This window comes from Leucopleurus acutus (assembly GCF_964270905.1).
Source record: "Leucopleurus acutus genome assembly, chromosome: 9".
In the NCBI taxonomy this organism is placed as follows: Eukaryota; Metazoa; Chordata; class Mammalia; order Artiodactyla; family Delphinidae; genus Leucopleurus; species Leucopleurus acutus.
The window spans coordinates 87,475,613-87,501,494 of record NC_139144.1 but is presented as its reverse complement, the minus strand read 5'-3'; the positions used below and the strand labels follow the sequence as shown (position 1 = coordinate 87,501,494).

The following is a 25,882-nucleotide window of genomic DNA, read 5'->3' as shown; positions in this document are numbered from 1 at the left end:
ATACACTACCAAATGTAAAACAGATAGCTAGTGGGAAGCAGCCGCATAGCACAGGGAGATCAGCTCCGTGCTTTGCGACCACCTAGAGGGGTGGGATAAGGAGGGTGGGAGGAAGATGTAAGAGGGAGGGGATATGGGGATATACATACGCATATCCGTGATTCACTTTGTTATATAGCAGAAACTAACACAACACTGTAAAGCAATTATACTCCAATAAAGATGTTAAAAAAAAGTAAGTACTTACTGAATGAATTAATACAGTTAAAAAATGTGATTAGAATGACTATATCCTCTCTTGGTTTGGGTATTTACATAGTCAAGCGGTAAGAATTCTTCAGTTTGCTCTATAGAAACACTACATTCATGCACGTTGAATCGTTACATGGATGAGAAGGGGCCAAGTGTTCAATGAATACTGAACTGAGGAGACATACTTTATTCCCAACTAAGTCAGATGTAGGCAAATGTGTTTATACGTTCAAATAAATTTGAGAAGTTAAAGTAAAGTTAAAGTTAAGTAAAGTTAAAGAAACAGATTATTTTCTCCAGAACTCTGAATCTGAAAATCTTTCTCACGACATGATCTTCTTGTTTGTCTGAATCAGAGGTTGCCAAACTAGTGTCCGTGGGCCAAATACAGCCCACCCCTGTTTTCACGTGGCCTGTGAGCTAAAAAATGTTTTTCATATTGTTAAGTAGCTGAAAATGATCAAAAGAAGAATGATCCTTCATGACATGTGAAAATTATATGAAATGCACATCTCATTTTCCATAAATAAAGTTTAATTGGAAACATAGCCAAGGTCATTCGTTTACTTATTGTCTGTGGCTGCTTTAGCACTACCATGGCAGAGCTGAGTAGTTGGGACAGAGACTGTGTGGCCCACAAAGCCTAAAATATTTCCTTTTACAGAAAAATTTGCTAGCCTCTGGTCTAACTAAATAATACAGGATGTCATAATATTTTAAATATTGTTTAAATGACATCTATTATTTTGGTTTCTGACTAAAGGACACTGGACTCAAAAGTCATGACATCTCTTGTGCTGTGTAGAAGGTTTCCATGTTCTCAGGACAAAGTCAAACCCTCTCCTCCTTTGGTATCCTCTATATTCTCTCCTGATAGCAGTAGCACCTTTCTGCAAAAACAATAACAGACTGAGAAGCTGGTGGTTTCTCTAAGAGGTGATATGTCTCTTCCTGCCCAAAGTCATCTTTCTCTTTGATGGGAAACTGGGGCTGGGCATCCTTATCAGTGGTTACAGTGTATTACAGAACTGTAGTGGCCCCGAAATGGATTCTCCAGACTCCATCAACTGCTTCAAGGTGGTATGATGGAGTCACATAGGTGAGGAAAAGCAAATTGCTCTTTTTGTCATCATCCAGGACCTAAATAAAGACAAAAATGACTCAGAATGACGAGACACTGGTGAATATTACTTATCAAAATGTTTTCAGGAGGCTCTTAACATCCCAGCAATGTGGGATTTTGAGCACTCAATCAATGTGTTAGCTCAGGAGTAAAAGCAAGGGAGTAGAACTTCTTACTTTTCCTAAGATCAGGTTTGGTTTGCAGAACAGTTCAAGGGAATATGCCTTACTTATTTTTCGAGACACAAAGACACATTCTGTTGTCTTTTTGTATCTCTTTCTGTCTCTCTCTCTCTCTCTGTATCTTTGTCTCTCTATCCAATTTAACACAAATGTACTGATCATTGATTATATGTGTGAGGCACAGTACAAGCCCTGAGGATACAAAAATAAATCAAATAATCCCAACTTTCAAGGAGCTTAGGGTTTATGAAAGAAACAAGTTAAAACGATCTTCCGGGACTTTTTGGAAGCATTTAACATGAGTTGATCCTCCTTAATATATTCCTCTCTTGGTTCCTTTGGCTCCATAGCCTCCTGGTTTTATTTTTCTAGTTTCTGATTCTCGGTCTCCATTGCCAGCTCTTTTTTTTTTTTTTTCTATCCAATTTCTAAATGATCAGAGTTTAGTCGTGGGCTTGCTTTTCTTTTGATTATGTCCACCCGCCTTAGGCAATCTTCTCCGAAATTTATAAATCCAGTTCTAGCAACTCTTCTGAGCTTCTAATCCATATCACAGATCTGCAGTAGGCATCTCCCCTGAGACAGAACTTCTGATCTTCCCCTGCGTTTCTGATACTATCCCAGGATTCTCCATCTCAGTAATTGACATCTCTGCTCATGCATCGGATCTTGGAAGAAATCTCAAGTCAATCATGATATTACCTCCTTCGCCATAACTCACCGTTTCCATTGAAATGTCAAGTTCTTTAAAATAACTCTTGACTCTGATCATTTCTCTTCCTGAGCATGCTACCACCCTAGACCAGGAAACCATCATCTCTCACATGAATCACTGAAATACCTTCCCAGTTTGTCTCTCCACATTTATTCTTGCCCTGCTTTATTTTATCTTCTCACAGTTAATGTTTTTCAGGCAAAAAACCAAAAATGTGGGCTTCCCTGGTGGCACAGTGGTTGAGAGTCCTCCTGCCGATGCAGCGGACACGGGTTCGTGCCCCGGTCTGGGAAGATCCCACATGCCGCACAGCAGCTAGGCCCGTGAGCCATGGCCGCTGAGCCTGCGTGTCCGGAGCCTGTGCTCTGCAACGGGAGAGGCCACAACAGTGAGCGGCCCGCGTACCGCAAAAAAAAAAAAAAAAAAAAACAACCAAAAATGTAAATAGTCTTTAGAAAGAAACACAGTGCTAGCAAAATCCACATGTTATTCTTCATCCTAATCTTTTTTTTTACTTAGTAATTTATCATGAAGATCTTTTCACATCAGAACACCTAGAACTGCCTCACAAATTTAGCAGCTAACTACCATTCACTTGTATAACTGTACCATAATTTATTTAACCATTTCTCTATTGATGGACACATAGGTTGTTTTCAGTCTTTATCTACCATAAATAATGCTTCAGTGATGATACTAGAAGAGTCATTCTTCAATATGGGTGAGTACATCTATTGGATAAATATAGAAAAATGGAGTTTCTAGGTCAAAGGCTTTGTACATTTAGAAATTTGATAAATACTGCCAGGTTGCCCTCCTCAGAAGCTGTACCAATTTTCAGGCTATTGACAATGTAAAAAAGTGCCTGCTCCCCAGCCTGGCAAACCAAGTATGCTAATTAAACTTTCTGATTTGTGTCAACCCGATATGTAAAAAGTATATCTCATTGCAGTTGTAATTTGCGTATCTCTTGTTATGAGAAAGGGTGGGTATTCTTGCATATTTTTAAGGCCCATTTGTATTTCCTTAACTGCTATCTATTTGTCATACCCTTTGCCCAATCTCCCAGAGTTTTTGATGTTTTTCTTATTGATTTGTAGGAGTGCTGTGATTTCTTATTAAATAATCTAGTTACCAGATTCTTTCAGAATCCTGGTATTTTAAAAAGTCACAATTTTGTCAAATTTTCCCTAATAATAAGTAATCCTCAAATGTTAACTCCATTATAGGGGAGCCCACATGAAAAGCTCAATGTAGAGGTTATGAATCGATTTGCAGAAGTCCAGACTCCCTGAAAATAGACTGACAAGACTGCCTTATACCTATACCTGTATTATTTCATTTAATTTTCCTAACAGCCCTGTGAGGCATGTATTATTATTAACTAGAAAGTAAAGCTCAGAGAATGTGAATGTCCAGGGTCCCACAGCTAATAACTCTTCCACTTCTGGAACCTTGAAAGCCTAGTAATCCATCATCACTGGCCATTCTTCAGCCATACCAGGCTCTGATCCTTGATAGCTCTGATTTCTAAAAATCAATTGCTCTTCTCTTTTGCTTTCTACAAACATCCAATGAACATTTTTAAGTGCCTACCATGTGCCAGGAATTCTCATGGGGTTTACATTTTAGAGGGGTTCACATTTATAAGCAATAAAAAAAAACAGTCATAAAGTTTTACTACTATGAAAAATATATATAAGATTGGTAGGAAGGGGCAAGGAAGGATACTTTCAGCAGGCGGGGCAGGAAGGGCCTCTTTGAGGAGGTGACATTTCAAAAGAGATCAGAATAATCAAAAGAGTATTCCAGGAAAAGGAAATATCTAGGGTAAGTCCTTTAAAAACAAGAGCAAATCCAATGTGTTTCAGGAATAGAAAAAAGACCACTGCAACTGGAGCCAGGGGAGAGTGGTGGGAGACCACCATCCCAGAGGTGGTCTGGGATGCCACATAAGGCTTTCTGGCCAGCAAAGGAGTCTGGACTTTATTCAAAGTGCAATCAGAAGGCACGGAAGGATTCTAAGATGGGAGCAATATGATCTGATTTATTTTTTATGATTTATGTCACTCTAGCTGTGCTGTGGAGAAAGGAGGCAAAAGTGGAAACAGAAAAACCAATTAGAATCTATTACAGGGGCCCAGAAGATGATGTTTGTATTAGGGTGATGGCACTGGAGATAGAAAGAGACAGATTGTGGAAATGTTTTGAAGGTTAAAGTTGACCTGAATTCTTCATGGAGTAGACATGAGAACTGAGGAAAAGAGAAGAATCATGAACATCTACATGCTTTTTGGCTTGAGCAAATGGTAGATGGTGATGCCATTCAATTTGAAGAAGGCTAAAAGAATCCAGAACTTTGTATTACTATATTATTTCTTTCTTCCCCTATGCATCCTTAACCTCACAGATCATGATTTTCTCTTCCCAATACTTTCATTTTCCTTCCCTACTTGGACTTTAGTCCTTCTTATCCAGAAGAACTTCCTCTATATACCTCCTCTACTCCTATCCATTCCTCAATCCACTGCAATCTAGTTACTATCCCCATTATCCCAATAATCTCCTTCTTGCTAAACACAACATTGACCTTGCTGATGAAACCAAGGAATTTCAGTCTATTTTTCTTGGCCTTTCTCTAGCATTTAATAGTATTGACAATTCCTCCTTGGCTTCTCTGAAACTACTTGTTCCTGGTCCTCCTACATCTCTGGATGTTCTTTCCTGTATCTTTGTTTCCTCACCTTTTAAATGTTTGCATTTTCATAAGGTTCCAGAGTAGGTCCTTTTCTCTTCTTACTCTATACCTTTTCTCTTGGGGATTCCATCTACCTCCAGGGACTGTCACTCACTCTGATGATTCCAGCATAAATCTCTCTCCTGAGCTCTAGACTCCCCTGTGCATTTATATAGTAGAAAGCTTCATTTTGATATCCCATGGACACTTCAAACTCAACATGTTTCAAATTAAACTAATTACCTTCCCTCCTCAACCTACATCTCCTCCTGAAGTCCCCAACCTAGTGAATGGTAACACCATCTTCCCATTTACCTGAGCCATAAATCTCCTCCTATTCCTTAATTCTGCAGATATAAACAATAATAAAATTCAGTTGGTTCTGTGTCCCTAATATTTCTTGAATCCTTCTCCTCTCTCCATTTCCATTCTTGTTGCCTTAGTTTAGACGTCCATCATTTCTTTCCCCATAATGCTGAAACAGCCTCCTAACTAGAGTGTTGCGCACACTAATAAATTCTCCAAACTGGAGTGATCTTTATAAAATGGACATTTGATTGCTTCACTATGCTCCTTAAAATTCATCAGTAGTTCTCCACTGGCCTTAGGATAAGTTGAAACTTCTTAGGAAGACATAAAAGACTTTTCATAATACAAGACCTTGCTGAGCCTTCTGGGTTCCACCATGCATTCACACAAGACAGAAGCTACTACTTGCTGGGCACTGTCCTTCACCTTCAACTCTATGGGCCCACTTTTTTACCCCCAGGACTTTACATATAGGACTTTCTTCGCCTGGACTACATTTCTCTTTAACTTTCTCACTTGTCTGGATTATTTTACTTATGCTTCAGAACTCCTCTCTGAATTCATCTTCTATGGTTAGGGACCCTGACTATGCCCAGTCAAGGTTAAGTACCTTTCCAATGAGCTCCCCTGTTGCTAGCATCTCACTGTTGTGTGATCAACTATGTACTCCTCTGTCTCCTCATTAAACTATAAGATCCTTCAGAGCAGACTCTCTTATTCATCTTTGTATTCCCAGTGCCTTGCTCAGTACCTGACACACAGCAAGCACTCAATAATGAATAAATAAAGTGGAAGAGTTGGGTTTCAAAGTCAGATGTTCTCTCTCTGGCACAAATCTCACATTTCTTTATCCTACTTCTTAACATCTTGAATCTGAAAATTTCAAGAATCCATGCTACATTTTTGCCTATCACTAATTAAAATACAGGCAAATAGATTACTAACTCCATGAGGGTTCAGTTAACCATGGATTTCTTGAATAGCCCTTATTCATCATTCCACCGTTTTGCTCATCAAAGTACTTTGGGTTATCTATATCTAAAATGACTGAAAGATCTTTCAATACACTTTTATATCCTTTCTATCTTTTATCCTGTTACTTCCACAGCACCGAAAAGCAAGCAGAGAGTAAATACATTGGGAGTCAGGTCGATTTTATTTGTCTGGCAACTGACACTAAAAAGTGATGTGTCAACAGCAAACCATTTCCCATTATCATTTCCTCCAAGGTTTCTATGGGTATTAAAGTTTCAGTGTGAAAATTTAACATTGCAAAATTCAGCTAAAATTGAAATTTTTATGTAGTGAGTTCAATATAATCACAGAGTTTTGTAAATGGAAGGAATCTTAAGAAATCCTTTAGCCCGGCACTTTTGTTAAGCTTCCATGAGGTAACAGACACGAGAAGACCTGTAATAGCTCACCCAAGGTCATCCAGTCTATAGAATTTCCTAACTTTCAGTTGGCCGATCTTTCCTCAATGCCATAGATACCCTATTATTTTCCATCTAAACAAATTATCTACATCGGAACCTATCTAACTATTTACATAGTGCTTATCTTTATGATATTGCCTTTGTCATATCCTTGTTATAAAGAGGAAGGAACTGAAAAATAAGCAAGGCTGTCTTATCCAGGAACATAAGAGAATTGGTAAAAGAGACAATTAGTACAAAGAAATGGGCTCCTATTTGTAGTGTAGCCTTGTAATCACACTCTGTTCTCTGAGTGCCCCAATGCTAAACCAAGCTTATTTGTGCTTCTGGGGCCTGGATTCTATTCAGTTCTATGCCTTATTTAGTCTAAATGATTTCCTCAGCTTCAATGTGTATTTTTTTTAGCTTTATTTTATAAATATCATACTTAATCTCCTCTCGAATTGGGTTTGTTTTAGTTCTAATGCTGAGGAATCAAGATTCTCAGTAAGAGAAATAAAGATGATGGGTTTTTCTAGGCTTTACATTTCAAGGATGGTTTTCTCAAATGGCAACTGGCAGTCTACTTTATTCCTCAAATGATGACGTTTTCCATGGGAATTAGAATTTAATTGGGATAATTTGTTTCCACGGAAAGCACAGATTTCTTTCCAAGAGGATCAGTTTGATAATGTTTTACCAGCTAAAGCTACGAGACCAAATATAAACCAGTTCTGAGAAACAGGAAGTGAACCTAACTGGTCTAGTCTGCGTGTCCCTGGCAGTGACGCACATACAGAAATCAAATTAGGAAAACAAGATATGTGGGTGTGAGGCAATCGATAATAATCCAGGATGCTACAACACAAGCGAGAACGCCTTTAACCAAATGCCATTCATTTTAATAACACCCTGAGAAGTTTGATTTCCACATAACATGCTAGTGATTAGAGAGCAGGATGAGCTTGAGTTCCCTAGCAACAGCATGTGCTTTTGAGACAGTCATTAGCCTTTCAGTTAATCCCGCCAACCCCTTACTGCTAATGTATGACTGACATTAAAGAGAAGAAAAAAGAAAAAAAGCTGTTGCAGAAAGTGCTTTGAAATTTCCAGGAGCAAAATGGAAAAGAATAATAATTTTTTAAAAAGTTGTCCTGAGAATTGCACTCAGGTAAAAGAAGTAATGTTCCTATATGCCCAGCCTGCCCCCTTGTTCACTGCTTTCAGTTCTAGATCTCTGAATCCCCTCCCGGTAAAGGGCAGCAGAGGTGAAACTGTGCAGAGGTGAAATTGTTCAGAGTTTAAGGCAGTCCCCTTAACCAACATAAATCACAGTCTGAAAGTGGAGTGCATAGTGGGGTGGGCAGTTTGGGTAGGACCGAGGCTGACGGAGGTGGGGCTGGGTGGGCGGAGGGAACGTAAGGCAGTTTTCTTTCTCCTTTAAGCAGAGTAAATTACCCTGGTTGAAGCTGCTTGGGGAAGGAGGGTGGTGAAGGGAATGAAGCTATTTTTCCTATTGATTGTTTAATTGCACCAGAGGCTGTTTGTCCAAGGCCACTGGCCAAGAGCATTATGTTCGTGGCTAAAGTGAGGTTGGGCAGGTTTCCATAGCCTTTCCTAGTGTTAAACAAGACAACCCGTAAAGCTCAGCCAGGCTATAGGAATATGGTGTATGTTGACTTTTGCTAGCCAGCTGTACCCTAAAGCGCCACGGCTGATGGGATGATGGTTGTCTAACTCTGAATCATTGCCTCTAGCTCGGTCCTTAGCTCAGGATGCACAACTCCTCTGTGTAGCCTGGGTCAACTGCGGGGCGTTATTCGAACGGTAACTATTGCCGCGGGTCATCCTTATCGTGGCCTGGGTCCCTTTCAGCTGGACACTGGACTCCTTCAGTTTGGCTGGGGTGATTCCTAGTTCTCCCCGCCTCCCCACCTAAACCCCCTGCGCACTCCCTTCCCAAGGCGACCACCTGCGCCGCCCCACTTACCATCTGCCCCGCGGGGAGGGCTCCCCGGGGTAGCGGAACCCTCCCTGCTCCCGGGCGGCTCTGGGGGAACTCGGTGTTTGCCTCCAGCCCTTCGCTGCTGGAGAGATCAGGTTCCTCCCCTCCTCCCCCTCCAGCTCCGGCCGCCGCCGCCGCCGCCTCCTTCTTGCATGACACAGCAGAACCGCAGCTGCCGCAGCAAGTCCCAACCATCCGCCCAGGAAGCGCCGCAACCCGGGCTCGGGAGGGGCGGAGAGGGAACCAGCCTGGGGCCACCGCCGAGGGGGATTCTTGCCCCCACTTTGCGCCACACACTCTTTTCCCAGCTCAGGGGCAAGGGAACAAAATCAGGCTGAAACCGACCAGGCCAAGCCCTTGAGGGAAGCTCGGGTTCGGCGTTCTCAGGGATGGGACCAGAGAGAAGGGTGTGAAGGAGACCCCAGTTGAGGCAGGACACTGCAGGTAAAGAAGGGGAAGAAGAGGCCGAGAAGTCGAGGGCCAGACTGTGAAGGAGAATAAAGGAGGTCAAAGAGAGGTAAGGAGGTAGAGTTGCTGAGAAGGGAGAGCGAGCAGGGAAGGGGAGGAGGGGACCTGCTGGGGAAGGAGGATTGGGAGGGAATATATGGGGAGGCTTGAGCTAAGTATCCAGGCAGCACAGGGCTGAATTGGGAGGCAAAGGCAGAAAAGCGGAAAGGGATAGAAGAAGTAGGCTTTAGATAGGAAGGTAAATATTGGGGGACATATTAAGGAATCAGAAAGGATGTAGTGGAGATCATGCATCATGGCTGATGAGGGAAACTGATGAGCTGGAAAGAGATACAGTCAAGGCAAAGCCGAAAAGAAAGCATGATCTTCCGTTCCATTCTTCAGTTTCCTATAAAGTTTTTCATAATTCTGCCAAACCAACAGGGAGTTTTCCTTACAAATGGAAAAGCATGAACTAAAACATAGAAAAAGCCATTTAGCTTAGATTTACAGGATAAAATCTCATGGTCCACCCAATCTTTAAGGCAGAGATTTAGGATTGGGGGTTGTGATTCAATAACACTGAAGGCACTCAAAGCTGATATTACAGTTTCCACATCACTGGACTTAAGTCTTTCAAAGTTTTTGTTAAATGCTTCAGTTAAATGCTAGAAATGATGACAAAATCATTGGTTCAAAATGTCATAAAAAGGCATACACTTTCCTTTTTCTCTACACACACATATGCATGTATATGTAAATCTATATGTAATTTCTAGTGTCTAGCATGTCCGCAATGATTAAGGGGAAAATGTGTTTTTCTGATTATTTGATTTCCCACCAAACATACACTACGCATTTTACAGCAGATCAGCTGCTTCTCACCATTTTAAAGAATGTGGTCAGAAAAGTAATGCAAAAACTGCCACTGTGGTTTTGTCTGTACCTTCCAGGTCATATCGTCGTACCTCACTTCCTGACACAAACAAGTTTTTACTGTTGTCAGCAACAAAGCCCTAATATAGCTGCGGAAGAGAAAAACTGCATTGCATTTGCCTCCTGCAAGCATCATCAACACAGTTACCGGAGGAATGTAATTCCAGAAAAGCTTTAAAGCTGGTGTGATGGTAATTATGTATCAAATGCCTGATTCTATTTCTGTTATTATTTTGTCATTTCTGATCTACTCAACAGCAGGCTGAACTCGCAGAGGGACAAATCCAGTTTTTCTTTTTCCCTTGGTAAAATTTAATCGGACCTGATACAAAACTCATTGCTCTTGGGGAAAATAAAGTAGGAGCCACGAAATGTAATTTTAACAGAGCGTGGGTTTTGTGACTGTAGGAAAGGATTTAAGGACGCTCCTTCTGTTCGGTTTCCTATGTAATGAGAAAAGGCTACACGCACGCACAGACGCCACAGCTCCCGGATGCTGTGGCTCACTCATCTGGGCTTCTGCAGCGCCAGAAGCCCCTCCGGGATGCTGCGAGGGGCTCTCGGTGGGTGGTGGTACAAACGCTGCGGCCGCTGCCGCCAGTCCTGCCGCTGCTGTTGTTGCTGCTGCAGTCACGTGGGAGGCCCTTTAAGTTTCCATAGAGAGGCCTCTCCGGTGTCACATGATGGACATGATATAATGAAACAACATTGTGGAGAGGAAAGCATTAGGGGAGCCCACGGCTACAAAAACAAGTGAGTGAGAAGAGGTGGGAGGAAGAGAAACTACGCCACCTCCCCTGCAGCCGAGCTGCACGCAGCAGCAGCCCGCGGGAAGTGGGCGACGCCGGGGGGGAAGGGAGACCCGGTCCCCAGCCCCGGCCCGGGGACCCTGCTGCCCACCGCAAAGAGAACAACTTTTAGCCGGCAGCCTCGGCCAGCACTGCACCTGTCTCCGGAGCCTCCATCGCTCGTGATGATCAAAGGGGCATTCTAGAAGAATATGTTCTACAAATATACATGCGCATCATTTCCCCCCTTGCGTCTCGCTCCGGAGGAAGGAAAGAGAAAGGGATTTAAGCAGCAGCGTGTGTTCAGCCCCAAGGTAAGTTCTGGAGGGTGGGGAAAGCCGGCCCAGCAGGACTTTGGTATGGGAATTTTGTTCTCCGTTTGGACCTCTCGAGGTGAACGAGGCATCCTCTCGCTGCTGGCGAGGCGGAGGGTTCGATGGTCCAGCAGAAACATTTCCACTGTGGACTCTGTTATTTCCTCTTTTCGCACGCCCGGCGGTCCCACCCTGGGACTCCCCGGGGTCCCTCGCCTCTCCCCGGAAGGGGCCGCAGGTCCCGGCCGGGATGTTGGCGAGCCGCGCGAGGGAAGGTAGGGGTTGTGGCGTTATCCGGGAATGCCGAGGCGATTTCGCCATGTTTGTGTTGCTAAGAGCACTTTTTTCCCCTTTGAGGTGGCTTGATGCCACATGGCTCCTCCGGAGCTGCTGCCGGTTTGAGAGAGTGTGTGTGTGGTTTTTTTTTTTTTTTCAATGTCCGCATTCCAGCTAATGTTGCGCAGATAAAATTCAAACTTGAGGTAAACAGAAGAGGAGGAGGAGGGGAGGGAGGGGGGAGACTGTTTCCATTTCGAGATCCCACCTCTTCACTCCGCGGAGACTAACATCCCGAACCTCGAGAGCACTCGCTCCTTTCTCCCACCTACCCTACCTTTGCTGTCGACCAGAAATAAGGCGGCGGCGGCGGGGGGCGGGGTGGGGGTGAGTGCTCGTAGAGGACGCGGTGTCTGGGTTCTAAAGGCAAAAACAGCCCCTGGCACCCAGGCCTTTGGCCACCTCCCTCGTTCCGCCGAGAGGGACGGAGGATGCAGTGCTGTGCTCTGGAGCTGGGGGACCGGAGGACCACTCTCCCGGGCGGGGCCGGGGTGCCTGATTCCCCTCTCACTCCTTCTTACTTTAGGGAACTGGACGGCGTCGCTTCCAACACACCCCCGCCCCCCGGCGCAGGTTCCAGAAGGCGGGCTGGGTGGGTCTCCAGGTTTCCAGAGAGCGAGTGGCGTAGCAGGTGTGTGGTGGGCATTTGTATTCTACAAGTCTTGCATTTGGTGGGACGACGTGGGGAGTCTTAAAGCGAGTGGATGGTCAGAGCTGCGTCTTTTTTTTTTTCCCGACTAGGGAGAAAAATCAAGACCACCCTCCACCCCGTTTTAAATATCTGATTCAGCTCGAAGCTAGGCTGAAGGGTGAGTGGAGATGTATAAGGGTGAGGGGTGAGCTTCGTCATGTGGAAAACTAGGCTTCTGACAGCTTGTGGCTACCCCCGCCCCCGGGGCGGAAGATGTGGGTTGGGGGGGTCCGAGAGGGGTGATGTCCCTCGGGGTGGGAGCAGCTCGGGGTCCCGAAGTGCGCCAGGGTCCGCAGCCCAGTCGTGGGGGAGTGCCGGGGCTGGGAGGAGGCGGCCACGTGAGGAGGGTCTGCGGAAGCGCCGGAGCTGAGAGATGGGGGTGAAGTGCGTAGCAGAGTCGTGACCGGGGCTGACACGAAGCAGCCGTGGGCGGCAGGCCGAGGAGGAGCGGAGACTCGCGCGGGCCCGACCCCAGCGCCGTGGCGACGGTTTTATTCCGAGCCGCGGCCGGAGCCTCCCACGCAGGGCCGGCACCCCGTCCGCGGGTGGGTGCGCACGCCAGGGCCTTTTCCCGGGAGACCGTTTCCGGGCGGGGTCCCGGGCCCGGAGCGACGGCTGTAAACAGGGTGGCGCCCTCTGCCCTCCCGCCCCCGGCCGGCCGGGGCGCGCGGCCGGCGGCGCCGGGGGCGGCGGAGGCGCGGTCGCGGCGCCGGGCAGTGGCGGCGGGGGCGCGCCCGCTTACCGCGCGCCCCCGCTGCCCGGCCGGCCAGCCCTCTCTGTTTTTGTTTTGATGGAGCCCGCGTGCAGCTGGCGCGTGTCGAGTCACGTGCCGTGGGCGGGAGGGGGCTGGGGCGCGGGAGGCGAGGGCGTGGTGACGCACGCGTCTGGAGGGCCGGCAGCCCGCGGGGGCCGTCGCCAAAGGGGCGAGGGGGCGTGTGCCCCAGACAGATACCGACCGCGCCGAGTGTCAAGGCCGCATCTGGTGGAGTTTGTGGGAGTTGATCCTCGGTGAGCAGTATGCGGACGTGGGTGTAAGTCCCACCGCCCTTTAAGTTCGTCGTCACAGCATCTAGGCGATCCTGGTCCGTTCGGGCTGGGGGGCGGGCCTGCGCTGATTCAGTTAGATATCGAACAGTGTGTCGGTGTGTGTATCGGTGGGCATACAGAGATCTCTATGTGGTTCTCAATCCAGGCTGCACGTTATAAGCAACCGGAGCGCTTTAGAAAGAACTCCGATTCCCGGCCCAATCGAAACCAAATCCAAATAGGTCCTAAACATAGTGTATTGAAAAAAAAAATCTCCCTAAGTATTTTTGATGCACGGTGAGGGATGAGAACTTACAGAGGTAACTAGCTTGCTGGATGGAATAGATAGCTGCGAAACCATCCGTCTTTAGAGATGAAATAGCTAACGTATTGATCTGTCACTAGATAGGCTAACTCTGTGCCGATGTGTGGGGACATACTTGATGAAACATTGTAACCTGTTTTACAGTTGGCGAAATGGAAGCTCAGGAGGTTAAGTAAGAGTTGGTCAGTGATAACCCAGAACTAGTACCCAGGGAGGCTGACTCCAGAACCCATTCTTTCAATCATTATATATGCTGCACTGGAAATCTCCCTTTACCTAAGGGCCACGTGTTCGTGCGAATAGGAATATTTTGTGTTTGCCTAAGGACCAGCCAGTTTATCTACATATATTTGTATATGTATTTTTATCTGCAAAGTCTTGCTTGTACCAAAGGGAGGAGAATCGCTTGGTAAATTCGTTAAGGCCTCTAGGCTGCTAACATTTTCTAGAAGTTTATTGTGAAGAGAGGAGAGAGGATCCCAGTAATTTGAAGAGAACTGATTCTGTGGAAGTTTTTGGTTTTGTTTTGAGACTTGAACATACGGGTAAAGTGAAGGGGAGTGTCCAGAAGATGCAGATAATTTCCAGGGATTTACACGAGCAGCCACAGAAGTCCTTTAGGTTGCTGGACATGATATAATTTTGTTGGTCATAGGCTGGTTGTAGCAGAAAGTGCAAGGCAGTATACAGAGTAGCAGAAGTTTTGCTATGAAAATTTGGGAGGAAAAAGCAACTACTCTGGTCTGGAGTACAGAAGTGTTGCTTCTCCATCCTCCTTCTTTTATTTATTTCATTTGCTTCTCTGTCAGATAAACTCTTATTGGGAATATTTAGATGCAGAGGTAATCCATCTGTTTTGAAAATGTGTTCATTGATATATACTCTAAGGATATTCCAAATAAAACAGGCAACAGAGGTTTTTCCCTGAAAACAAAGAGTTCCAATTACAATGTTTTTGTGACCGATACGTATTATTAAATGGTACTGTGTAACAAAGAGACATGTCTTTATTCCTACTAATGATTGTTGTCTAATATTGTTAGCTGTATGGCAGACATAGGCAAATTACCTATCAAGTTTTTGAGATTGGTTTTCATGTTACTTGCAGTTTTGGTGAGGAAAGCTTATAGACCCACCAGGGCAAGCTTGACATAACTGCGAGTGGTCACGTTCTGGCATGGAAATAGCTCTCTAACCCCATCTCCCTCCCTCAGTTGTCGTCTCCATCCCTGTTGACCACCAAAGATACTTTAATCCAGCATTGCCAAACTACTTGTGGTTCCTTTGCACAGCTTTGTCTTCTGCTCCTAGGGTGCCTCCTTTAGAAATTTTCCCCTGATTTCTCCTCGAAAGACATTTAAAAATATCCTCCTGTGTCACCTTTATGCCTTGCACGTACTTGTCTCAGTGCACTTTTCACAGCATATATTGTTTTTATTTATACGTTGGACACCTCTACTAAATTGACTTCATAAAAGGTTGAAATGGTGATTGTTTATTTGTGTATCACTGGCACACAGTAGGCACTCAAGTTTGTTGCGTCAGTCTAAATTGAATTTGAGTTGCATTATTTGGGTTGATCACCCATCTTCATTCTTAACTGTCCTCACGTCTGCTAGCTACTAGGCTAAAAGCACACGTCCTTGCACAGAGAATTCAGAGTACCACCAACACATTCTAGTAAAAGGAATAGGAAGCAAGGGGCTAAATGTAGTCAGGTTTTCACTTGTTTCCTAATTTTATTCTCAATTCGCCAATTGTTTACTCATGTACACTGGGAGAGATGTTCAACATTATCATTTTTCAACTTATTTAGGAAGAAAGAAGTGGCACTATATTACCGATGAACATGCTTTTTATGTGTACTAGCAGAATACGGATGCATCATCACATTTTATTACACTGTAATTTTCAGATTTAGTATTGCAGAGGTATTTGTAGAACAGCACTGTCCCACAGAACTTCTGGGATGATAGAAAGGACTTACAATGATATATTTATAATGACTTATAAGTGGTAGCCACTAAGCATTTGAGGCTAGTGAGCCACTTTAAATGTGGCTAGTGTGCCATAGAAACTGAACTTCTCATTGATTTAAATGCAAATAGCCCCAAGTGGCGGGTGGCTACTGCATTGGACAGCACAGTTATAGAGGATTTGCTTAGCTTTAAGTCTAGTGTTTGATAGGTAAACATTAGCTTACAGTGTTCTGCCTTTAAAAGAAAAATTTTAATTCATTTTGTAGGGCATAGCAACATGCTTCCCATTCATAGATTATAAGGTGTTTCCAGGGTGATATTTTTGACCTTTGTAAGGCCTTCGTATTGTAGAAGGTTTCTGTGTTCTGTGGCCTTTTCATGTGGCTCATGTGGTCTCCCATTTTTAGGAGCAGAGTGGAGTGATTATGAGTCACTATGATTTTGAGTAATTATTTGAAAAATCAAATGGAATTGAGCCCTTGGTGTATAAATGGATTGGAAGTCCCGTGAGCTTAATCAGCACTTCCCTAAAAAAACCTAACACTTCCCTAAGATGTTTTTTGAAGAGCAGGTGCTACGTTTGTCTTGCTGGCCATATATTTCCAATGTCCTTGTATAGTACCTGACACATAGCAAGTGCTGAGAAATATTTGTTAAATGAAGGAACCTTCAAATAATTTAACCCCTCTAATTTAGCCTCAGAGGGTGTGTTGTGGAGCTGAAGAGGAGGCCTAGAGTCAATAACTACACTGTAATTTGCAGTTCTTCCGAGGAATGAATGCAGTCTCTCCAGGGGCACTCTCCTTAACTCAGTGACTTTGATTCCTCTTCTGTAAGTATATATATAGCAGGAATTGTTACCCCTAATTAATGACAGAGAAAAATAAAGTCACAAGAAGATTTGGTGCTCAGGTCACACAGAGGGGGTTGGAAGTGTAAATCAAATCAAAGTAGTTGTTTCTGTTGCTTTGTGTGCTTGTCTGTGATTCTTCCTCAAAGAAATAGTCATGCGCTGAGCCATGTTAGTTGGTTTGTGAAATCGAAGGTAATTACATATGTTAATAGAGTCTGAAAAGAGGACTGAAAATAGCTCTTGTATGGCATGACATTGAGAAAACAGCTTCTATATGAGAAACAGGAATGGAAACCTTTAAACCTCTAAATCTCAGTCTGTGGTAATCCTAACACCCAAGTGATAAACGTCTCGAAGAGGATATTTTAAAATGTAAATAGAAACAGATGTTTAGTTGTTCAGATAACCACTACTAGACTTCGAAATATTTATATAAAAAGGTATGAGATACATCAAACATCTGTTTAGAGCGAGAGCCCTAAGCGGAAAATTGTAGATTTCATTTCACGTGGTAGATGCTATATTGGTGGGTTGATGACGCAGCCCCATATGTGGCCTGGTACTTGTAGAAGATGATACAGACTCTCCTCTCAGTGCTGTGCGTCATACTTACCTAGCTTATGGGGTTATGTGTGGCTGGATTATAGGCCTGTCATCATTCCTGGGACACAGGCTAGGTTCCTATCATTCTGCCACTATGTGTTGCACATATGAAAACTAATTTTAAACTAGGGTAAGTAAAGCATAATTGAAAATATAAATCTGTTGTCTCAAAAAAATCATATGATACATTCCAAAATAAAATGTAAAGTTTTTTGAGGGGGATCTTTTAGCAGTTTCTGGCCTCTTAATCCGTTATGACTGCTTTCAAACGCCTTTGGTGTGTGAACCTCTTTGGTGGTGGTAGTGGGGAGCCCCCAAACCAAAAACAGACTATCAACCATGTGTCCCATAAATTCCTACTGTTGCCCTCAAAACGGAACCAAACACAACCATAACAAAACAAAACCCACCACTGCTGTCAGCAACAAAAGTTAGCCCACCCAATCAAACGAACAAATAAGAAAGCCTGTGAGATTTGAGTTGTTGCTTTTGTGGAGAGGCCAATAATGTGAAGCCTCTTTTTAGGTATTAAATGTGAATTACTCGTGACAAAAAAAATCTATATCTGCCTGTCTAAGTATTTAGCAGTGATATAAGAATTCCTGCTTGTGGTAGATCAAGATGTAGTCAGCCTAGAAGATCCTGTGTGGCTACTTGGATTTAGGTGTATAGTTTAAGAATCGTTTTGAAGGTTTATTGAGAACTGTCTTTAAGTGACCTCGGCCACTAACTTTGGTATAAGAATTGAAGGAAGTTGCTGGCTTCATTTCTTTCTCATCAGTGGGGTGGTGGGATTGGGTCAGTGGTTCTCAAACTTCAGTGTGTGTAGAATCACGGAGGGCTTGTTAAAACCGAGATTGCTGGAACCCACCCCAGAGTTTGTGACTCAGTAGGTCTAGGGTGGGCCTAATGATCTGCGTTTCTTACAAGTTCCCAGGTAAGGCTGATGTTGCTGGTCAGAGTGTAGGATTTGATCATCTCTTCTGAAGTTCTATGATTCTATGCCTGTTTTTTCTACCTTTTCAAGTTGTAGCACCTACCCTTGGACTTCTGCAAAATTATTTCATTTAAAGATTGCTATATGGCAAACTGAGGTTTAAAAGTTTAAAATGGATTAAATTAATTTTATTTTGAGAGTTTCTTCAGAATCCCATATATTTTGCAAAAACTCTGCGTCTGTTAAAACTCACATTGGGATTCTTACCCAATAGTGGAAGCCTCCAGTTAAAACGTATTGAAATATTACTGATGTTATTAAATGACAAAACTGTTTGCTGCTCCCTAAACCTAAATGTTTAGGTATCAAATCTAACCAAGTGCCTCTTAATATACAGCTATGGAGCATGATCTATCACATTAGATAATTGTGAACTTACTAAATAAATGGTTTTTATGAGATGCAGTTCTTTTCCTAGTTAAAGCTAGTCTGTGGGTCCATAGTGGGTTCTGATAGCATTAACCTGGGCATTGTCCTCTGAAGATAACTGCCTCATAGAAGACTCCTGGTTGCAGGAATGAGATACGCATCAGGAGATAAAGAGTAAGCCAGGGCACGGCCCTTCCCTATTTTGAGGACTTTGGGGAAGAGTGGAGGCTTTGCAGTTTCTCAGTGAAGGGGCTCTGGGGCTGGAATCTGGTAGGAAGGCAGTGGAGATGCCAGGAGATGTCTTAAAGCAGCCCTTGCAGAGCAAGCACACTGTTCTCACCCAGAGTATATGTTTATTTTGCTAGGCTGGGGTCAGGGTGGAGGGGGAAGAAGGGGAGGATTGACGGGGAGGACTTCAGGGAGGGCTTCATGGAGATGCCAAGGCATTCTAACAGGTGGTGCTCTGGAAGCATTCCAGATTAAACTAGACTCCCAGAGTCAGAATGATTCAAGGCTGAAGTGACTGGAAGTGAGGTTTGACAGTACATTTTAATATGAGTGAATTTATTGGAGAAGAAAGAGTAAGATTTGGAGGAAAATATAATCTTATCTGAGAGCAAGGAAATAAAAAAGAAGAAATGGGTAAGGAGTAAGGAATGGGAGGATGACAATGAAAGGTTTTAAGTATTAAATGTTCTAAACCTTTTTGTGGGTATGTCAAGGCTAGGTAATAGCACAGGTTTCTTTTGTTAGAAAATAAATTAATGAGTTTTCCTTTTCATTTCCGGTGAATCCTTCAAATTATCACCAGATGCTATTACTTGACTTAAATCAAATGCCTTTGCAAAGTTATGCCCAGAATTCACGCAGTGCTTACATTTTTAGATTGCTTTATGGTCGTTAACTAGTTTAAATCAAATTCCTGGAAGGCACACGTGGTGCTTATTATGGATGTGTTTTATGGATTAGGAAACATCATTTGTGTAGCACAGGCCACAAAGCTGGGCTGAGGCCACGAAATCTCCCTGCTTTGCACATCTAGCAGTTTAATTTTTTTCTTGAAATTCTTTATTTTCTGACTTCTTTTATAAAATGGTTGCATATTAAATCAGAGTTGATTTAGCATCCATATAATTGATTTTAAACTATATTTCATGGATGCAGCCTTAGATTTTGATCTACTGCTGATTTCTTTGAAAAGAACTGCATGTGATTTGTTATTTAGATCTGCAGTCATTTCTTGACTGGAATATCTGTGGTATAATCTTCGTAACTAAATCTGTGAAGCAGTTTTGGATTCTTTAGACTTGGCAGTTTGAGGCTGGGATTGGCGGTCTACATGACAAGAGTGCTGGGGAAGGCCCATGGGCCCGTTTTCACTGAGCAGCCAGAGGGAGGGAGGTGCAGCTGTGTAATCCCCACCCTCCAGCTCTCTTCGTTGGTTCTCCACCCGCATCCCCACCCCCAGTACCTTTGAAAAACTTCCTCTGCTTTAGGGAGTTAAGACACAACACACTAGCGCTTGGCAACATCTGTCTGTGTCTTCCCACATCTCTTGAGGTTCCTGTCTTCCAGCTTCTGACATTACTGTTTCTCTGACAGCCAGGTGCCTGGCCTCTAGTTGACCAGAGTCACCCATGGATGTCCTTTATGGCCCTACCTCTACGTGCTTCTTCCTTTTCCTTCTAGGTCTGTGCTGTGGCTGATCTTATTTAGTTTGGTGGAAAGAGTATTGAGGTTAGAATAATGTTACTATCTCTAATAATAATTAGTGTGTACCTGCCTATTTGGATGCTGTGCTAGGGGCTCTATATTCTTTCCACTAGGGTCTAGTTCCCACTCGCTACAGAACTTGGGAGAGTGTCCAAGTCTGTGCCACAGGCTGCTTGTCTGTAAAATGAGGGCTTGGTGGAATGTGGAGTAAGGTGTTCTGGCCCTAAAGTGCTGTGATTGAGTTTTTTCCCATTGTAGTGGGATGGTAAACCCTCACAGGAGTACTTTAGCTTTTTGAAAGATCCATGTTAATCAAGACTGGCCTCAGTGTAGGGGCGTTGCTTCTGAGTCCCAGGATCAGGAGATCAGGGACTCCTTGAAGTTAGGGATGGGTCTCAAGGGCACCCTTCTCCATACTTGTACTATCTACATCAGAACACCTGGAAATTAATTGAACCTGAACACTCCAGTTTGGAAGGGTTGTTGACCCCCAATTTGGAATATTCTTCTGCTGCTTTTCATCTCCATGATAGAGGCACTGGGCGATATCTAGACCACTAGGGGAGTTTCTGGGAACCTGCTTAATACTTCTGTTAATTCTTGTACAACTCATTAAAAAAATGCTACCCCAGGTCTTTCTCTTGCAAAATTGTACATGGTCTGTGACCTTGAGTGCTTGTTTCCTATTTGCAGGGGAATTTTTGTTAGTACTGAATCTTTTCATAATGTTCACAACCACACTTATCTGCTCATTGTCAAGGCCATTGACAACTGTTTTGCTTTCTGCTTTTATACTGATGTATCATGCATTCATTGCACATATTGTCCATTTTCTAAAAACCTACGATTATCTGTTTTTGTTTCTCTGTGTTTCCAGAGAGATTAATCATTGTTAGCTATGCTAGGAACACTTACTTTGTTAGCTTTGTCCTTAGTGTCACTAATATTTCTTCAGCTTTTTCTAATTTTTAGCTTTTCAAAACTGTGTAATACCTACTTTTTATAGGCTCTGCCCCAAAAGAATTTGTGAGGGCTCTTCAGTCTTTAGCGATTATTGCCTGAAAATGCAGGTACTTGATAGCAACAGGTGAAAAGTATTTTTAAATAAAATGCCATTCATAGCCTTTCTTTGGATTTCATCTTTGAAATCTGTTGTCTGTTTTATGCCTTGTAGTTGTCGAAGTTACTATGCAGGCTTCTCCTATTTTTATGGAAAAAGATACCAAAATCATCCTTTGCTCCAACTTTTAAAGCGTTCAAAATTAAGATTCCTTCTGCTATTAATTTAATTCTTCTGAAAAGGAACAGAGGAGTTTGTTCTTTGCCGTGTGTATATCTTTGTTACTACCTAACTAGCAGTTTGGAACAAAGACTTCGTTAACTTTGTGAATCAATAATCTGTTTAGTCATTTCATGTCAACTGCAGAGTATTTTGAAGATACATATTTTTCGTAATAGAAGATCATTTGAGATCCTAAAAAACAAATATTTCCGACAACAGATTTGCTTTAAAAAGATTTTTAAAGTGATCATCTGTAGAAGAAACCATGCCTTATAATAGCTGTGTTTTCTTGTGTGTGGGGGGCATGATGGTGGCCTGATATCCTAGGCTCCTTCTGTGTCCGAGGTCCCAGCCCTTTGATTGAGGAAGGGGCTCGTGTGGTTGAGGGACGGCTGCAGTGGCATCCAGAGGATATGACTGGAAATGCCCTCCTTCGGACTGTATTTCGTTGTTGTCTCTGGACAGCACCAGTTGAAAGCACTGAATTGCATTTGTATAAATACACATAGTACTTGGTAAAACATCTTTTTGGATCATTGTGGTCTTTCAGAGTTGAGATACAAGCTCTGGAAAAATGACTCATCAGAACATGTCAGGTCCTGGACATTCCTGGTAAACAGTGTAGTGTATTGTGGATCATGGCTTCTTCTCTGTTACTGTTCATGCATTGGAATCCTAATCCTCGACGTGGAGACTAGGAGCAGGCGCAAGTAAACGTCTTCTCTGGGCAGACCTTCTGTCCAGAACTGCACGAAAGGCAACGAACGAACAAGAACACTTAAAGGTGTCTGCAGTCTGTCTGAAGGCTTGTGGATACTGGCACCCCGTGTCCTTGGGGTACTGACAAGCCATTTGGGCCATTCCTCTCCTTGTTTATCTCCTTTCTTTCTGTCTTCCCATGTTCTTTACTCTCTTGATTTCCTTCCTTTTTTTTTTTTTCCCTTCTTGGGTTCTTTTCTGTTTCTTTTGTTCTTCTTCCTTTCCCTTTTGTCTTTCCCATTCACCGTATGAATAGCCAATAACAGCTGACAGTTCCCACAGGCACTTTTTTAGCCTGACTAAATGGCAGCTCAGAGCCAAAGACAGGTTTTACTATGACAAGATGCTGGTGCAGACTTTCTAAAGATTTGAGTATGTTTATACAGCGGATGCCATGCTGAATGGAAAATACATGTGAAATGTATGACTTCCCAAACTCTTTAGGATATTTAAATAGGCATTCAAATAGGTTTTAGCTTGAAGTTTAAATTTTGTGCTAAAGGACATGCTGCCAAAATTCAGGTAATAGTAATCATATAGATAATGAATTTCAGGATTCTTTGTATTTTTGTAATTTTTGGTAAACAAAGATGTGGTTTGGGTTACAATAATGTTTTTAAATTGCTTAAGCTGTAACTAAGTTTGGTATAAAAAATGTGACTGCATCAGATTTGTGTTAAATACACAACTATTACTTATGCCACTGTCAAGGATCAGAGTATATTCTAGCTCTGTGGGGGCTTCAGAGCTCATTTAATTTAGTCTTCTTATTCTGTAGATGAGACAGTTTACTTAATTTTACACACCTGGTTAGTGGCATCGCTGACCACAGTTAGGCCTTCCACTTCCCTATCCACTCTGTTTTTTTGGACAGAAAGTTAAATTTATGAAATTTAGACGTAAAATGGACAGAGAAGCCTGGGAAGAGTATATGAGTTCTAAACCTAGCTTGACTTTCATTTGCTAGTGATGGGGTGTTGGACTGGGTGTTTAACCTCTCTGGATCTCGTTTTTTTGGAGGGTTGAACTTAAAGATCTCTTGCAGGTCTGTGACTTGTACTCAGGTGAGAAAAACGAAATAGACTTAGAATCTTCCTATTTTACATTTGTAAAATTTCAATTTGTGCAATTTCAATTTGAGTCTTATTTCAAGAAGAAGCACTCCTATTTTTTAGTAGGTATCATTTGTATGTTTTCCTATTATCAACTTTTCCAGAGTGTATTGTTGTCAGACACAGGTTGTTGTCTTAGTCAACATGATAGCTGCCTCTGGCATCACCTTGATTAACTGAAGTAAATACACATTCAGAGGCTGGTCTCCCTTAGTTTCAAACTGGTGGGAGATTACCATGCAGGAATATTCCATAGACAGATGACTGAGAGGTGCTTTTTTTTTTTTCCAAATTGTTGACAGTTTATTACAGCGTTAGAGAGTAATGTCAAATAAATAAAATGTAAGAGAATTGGCTACTCTAACTTCTAGAGTTGCTTTATTTGGGATTGCGGAACAGGTTTTTCCGTTCTCAGTAGGATAATCTGTCGTTGTGTCGGCGTAGACAGTTGTGGCAATCTGAAAGGACAGGAAAGATGAGATGGGTTTTCATGACATATTGGAGAAAAAGCTGAGGAGACTGGAGAAGCTTTTCTAAGAAGACTGAGCTTTGAGACCTTTCCCTCATTGCTTAGCCGTGCTTCCCTTGCCCTTCTTTGTTTGGAGAAACCTATTCTTTCAATAAACACTTTTTGAGCTGGGTGCTGTGGGAATTACAAAAGGATTATTCATCCAGAGCTTCATCCTTCATTAAGATAGAAGGAGGAAGCTCATCCTCTAGGTATTTACTCTCTCGCTGGGTTCCCAATGGTTAGGCCCAGAAAAGATGCAGTAAATGTCTGAGTGCCCCAAAGAGTGGCTACACAAGGAGAGAGAAGGGAGAAAGGACTCAAGCAGTAGGGGAAGACCCCAAGGAGCCATGACATTTGAGCAGTTTGAGTTAAGAATAGCTAAAGAACTTGTTTTAATTTTCTTTTGGAAGAGAGTACGAGGGATGAGATTGGTTTAGGTTAGGACATAGGCCTGGGAGTTGGGAAATGACAATTTTATGTTTTAAGGTAGCAGATGAGGGGACCCTATTGGAGTACCAGAGCCTTTTTACTCCCTTTTTATTTTGAAGATGTCAAACCTTTAGGAAAACAGTACTATGACCACCTGTTTACTCTTCTTCTAGATTAATCAGTTGTTAACATTTTGCCACACTTGCCTCATGTTCTGTGTATGCATGTTTTTGAATCAAATGTGGTGTATACATTTGTATTATTTTGCTTAACCACTTGAATATAAGTTACAGATACTATGACATTTCACCTCTAAATACCTGCTAAAGAGGACATTCTTCTGTATAACTACAATACAATTATCGAACCCAACAAGTTTTGCATTGATATAACAACATGGTCTAGTATATAGAAAATATTTACATTTGGGGGTGGAATGTGTATTTATTTAAAATCAGGTGGACTTGTCAGGCACTATGCATATTTAATGAATTTGTGGGCTGAGAGAATAGGGCCATAGAAACTGGTTTCTACATATTTTAAAATTCCTGTATAGCCATTAAGATAGAAGGAGGAAGCTCATTGTACTCTGTTATGATAGATCCTTGAAGATACAATCTTAGATAAGAACAAGGCATAGAAGAGCGTAAAGAAGAATTTATAAACAGCTGTGAATGGATGGATGGATAGATAGATAGAAAGAAAGAACATCTCTGGAAGGATAAAAAATGAACTATAACATTTCATGCCTTTAGGAGAAGGAAGTAGGTAGCTGGAGGACAGGGAGACTTTTCCCTGAATACTCTTTTTTACCTTTTGAACTTTGAACATATTATTTATTCAAAAATAAATAGTAAGTAAGCATAGACTTACATTGGTACTGTTATTAACCTTGTAGGGTGTAGGGACAATACTTCTCTTTATGTCTTAAAGAAATTTGGAGAATGAGACCTGATGGAGGAAACTTTTTATCTTTTAAATTTTGAAGTTTGATGTTTGTGTCACTTAATGGAAAAAGATGTTCCTGGTGTAAGAATATATTTTTTTCAGGAACTGCTGGTGTGGAGAGAAGGGGACTTGGTGGGGGTCTGGTATCTAGAAAGTCTGGGAATTCCGTACAGGAAACACCAAGGAAGATGTAGAAGGAGTTTGTTTATTACTCTTGAATAATTTTTTCCTCCTCTAAGAATGAGAAACAAGAAGAGAATTTTGTAGTTTGTTTCAGTAGAAAAGTACAGAAGATGGCAAAGCGGACGCAGAATTTACATTGCATATATATTCATGCCCGCCTTTGATGATGAAAGAAGGTAAGTACATTAAAAAAGCTGCTAAGAGAAAATGAACATTTAGGAATAAGGGCTGGCTATTTTCTTTATTTTTAAAAGAGATTCTTGGGTTTCACTGAAGATTATATGAAGATTAAAAGAAAGCCGTACTGAATAAGTCCTAGAAATCTATGTTATTAGTAAATTATTTCCATTTGATAGTAATTTGATTATTTCGTGTGATCGTTTTGATGTAATTATATGGTGAATTTGTGTGATATTTATGCTTAAAAATTACTTTCGAAGCATTTTGAAATATGTTGCATGAAAGTTTAAATTTGATTTGAGTTAACTCAGCCACAATTTTTTTTTCTGTTTTTGAATGATTAACACAAAGGTATCGGTTGGT

At 42.4% G+C, this 25,882-nt stretch overlaps 1 protein-coding gene and 1 long non-coding RNA gene across 4 annotated transcripts in view; one reads left to right on the top strand and one right to left on the bottom strand.

Annotated features, from left to right (window-relative positions):
- The window catches only part of MKLN1 (muskelin 1), a 359,451-nt gene extending 350,629 nt beyond the window's left edge, over positions 1 to 8,822 (bottom strand). Inside the window, exon 1 of the mRNA XM_082846006.1 lies at positions 8,724 to 8,822. The gene's annotated coding sequence lies outside the window, so the exon portion shown is untranslated. The remainder of the gene's footprint in view (positions 1 to 8,723) is intronic.
- Positions 8,823 to 10,688: 1,866 nt separating this feature from the next.
- The window catches only part of LOC309966089, a 198,599-nt gene continuing 183,405 nt past the window's right edge, over positions 10,689 to 25,882 (top strand). For all 3 annotated transcript variants that reach the window (XR_014326429.1, XR_014326430.1, XR_014326431.1), the window contains exons 1-3: positions 10,689 to 11,223; positions 12,086 to 12,190; positions 12,301 to 12,368. This is a non-coding gene — a long non-coding RNA (uncharacterized lncRNA). The remainder of the gene's footprint in view (positions 11,224 to 12,085; positions 12,191 to 12,300; positions 12,369 to 25,882) is intronic.